Genomic DNA, 2,690 nt, shown 5'->3' with positions numbered 1-2,690 from the left:
TGGGGTTGTTTTAAAATCGGAAAGCCCTGTTCTTCTTCAGATCTGTAGCACCCAGGCTATTCTTTAAAGTCATATATGAGCTTTTTTCACTGAGGCATAAACGTTGTACTTTACTTATTCTTTACAATAAATATAATATTTTTGTTGATTGTCTTCATTTTCACCATAAGATTGATAAAGGCATTTCTAATTCATTGGGCATAGCATTTTACCACATAAAATTTGCAGTTTCATGTAAGTATTAGGTATAGGTTCCATTATATGTGTGCAGAGTTGTAAATGTCTGCAGCATTTGTTAAATTTTATAGCTGGTCTTGTTCAAAGTAGTCCCTTTGGTTGGAGACTTTGTGTCTAGATATTATCACCATTCATATCTCATTTTACACAGACATGCATATTAGTTTCTGGGTAAAGACAGAATATGCCTTGATTTTTTTCTTCTTTTTTAAAAGTGACATAACTAATTTTGCAATTATTTTAACAACCTTTTATAAATGCTGTTCATATGGAGGTGTTCATATAAATGTGAATTGTAAATGTGATAATACCTTAGGTAATTCAGAATTTCTTTATTACAAATAAAAAGGAAGCCCACAGATTATAGTCAAAAATTAACTTCTCATATATATTTCAGTGGAGTAAAATTATATACTATACTAATTTAACATGCACTTACAATACTAACCTTTTCTTCAGAAAGTTGATATCTAAAGCAATTGAGCCATTTTCTTACCTGTTACTACACAAGGGGTTCATGATTAGCAAGTTACTACATTCATTCTCTAATTTTTTTCCAAAGCAGTTAACTTCTTTTTTATATTGCTCATCATATTCAGAAGTTCCATAGAAAAGGAGGTGAAAGCTAATCTTAAAAATAGCAACCTATTTATTTTTCTGTTCTTTAATAATCAATAACTATCATTTATTAGCATGACTTCACAAGTAATGTCACACAGAATACTAAGAAATTATAAAATTGAAGTTGGTAATTTCTTACTAATGATGAAAACAATAAATATACGTATAATTTTATGTCATTTCCTAAACCTTTTTTACTCATTTAAACTCTAAAACAATCTTATGAGGTGGGAATTACGAAACAAAGCATTCATCATCTGCATATAATTTGTCCAGTGTTTTTGAATGAACTTCATATGAACATTTGAGGGCCTTCTTCTGAAAATGATGGAATGGCTTGTGGAAGAACAACATTGCCACATAAAACATCAAGAAACACTGCTGAATATATGCACACATAAGAATATTTGAAGAGCAGGCCGAAGCAACCAAGACTTTAGGAACCAGTATTGCAGAATGGGGAGAAGAAACACCAGTGGAAGTAAGCTGACAGTTTGAGACACTCTACTCTGAATGTATCTGCCTTTACTGGATTCAAAACATGAGCCTAAAAACTCAGATCTTGCCTGGGCAGATGTCCACTACTAGCAGATAGAAAGTCCAGGCTGATAGGACTGGAAAATCAAGATCAGAATCTTGAGATGAAAACCTCCCAGGGAAGGATAGAGAACTAAACTTTATGAATTCTGGCTACCCCTTAAGTCATTTTACTAAATTCAGAAGATATTTAGGTAGAATCCTAAAAAGCTTACCAGAAGGCAGAGTTGATGGTAGTCAGAGAATTACCCCAGGAAAGATGCTGCAATGAACAAACACTCCAGGATCTGCCTGAAAAAATATGGAAGGTCTGCTTTGGGAGCAAGAGCAAATCTGGTCCCTTCTAAATTCTGTCCATTACCGGAATACATTGATTAGTACCAATTCAATTTGCCTAAGAGAAGAAAGAGTAAGGCTTCATAGGAGGAAGAACACGTAATCTTTTTGTATAAAATGTTCTGCATTAAATAAAAACATATGAGCAATTAATAATATAGGATGATAAGACAAAACATAAAAAAGATAAAAACACCTGCACCAGATTTCACAGTTAGAGGGAAGAGGTCTGAAGAGACGATGAATAATATGTTAAAAGAGTAGAGACTACTAAGAGCATAGATTAAAAATATGAAGAGATGATTCAGAGATTTGGTATAAAATTTTAAAAATCAAATGGAATTAAGAACAAAAAGTAGTAATTTTTAATCAAAAAATCTACTTAAATGCAGATTAGACAGAGAAGAAAGGATTGGTGAACTGAAGACAGTCTAGCGCTAAAACGTGTAAACTAAATGCAAATAAAATGGAGAATAAAGCCAGACCCAGTGGCTCATGCCTGCAATCCCAGGACTTCAGGTGGCTGAGGTAGGTGGATCACCAGGTCAGGAGTTCGAGACCAGTCTGACCAACATGGTGAAACCCCGTCTCTACTAAAAATACAAATGTTAGCTGGGCGTGGTGGCACACACCTGTAATCCCAGCCACTCAACACCTGTAATCCCAGCTACTCAGGAGGCTGAGGCAGGAGAATCGCTTTAACCCAGGAGCCAGAGGTTACAGTGAGCAGAGATCACCCCACTGCATTCCAGCCTGGCGACAGAGTGAGACTCTGTCAAAAAAAAAAAAAAAAAAAAAGGCAAATATAGAAAAGAGTATAGGATGCATACAGGGCAGAATATAAAGATTTAACAGTAATACTTGGAGCCATAGATTAAGGAGGTTCTGAGAACACTAATAGTTACAAAAGCAACACCTCAGCATATCTTAAACTGTTGAAAACCAAAGACAAAGATCTT

This window comes from Theropithecus gelada, chromosome 11 (genome assembly GCF_003255815.1).
Source record: "Theropithecus gelada isolate Dixy chromosome 11, Tgel_1.0, whole genome shotgun sequence".
Taxonomy (NCBI): Eukaryota; Metazoa; Chordata; class Mammalia; order Primates; family Cercopithecidae; genus Theropithecus; species Theropithecus gelada.
This window is presented reverse-complemented; position numbering follows the sequence as displayed.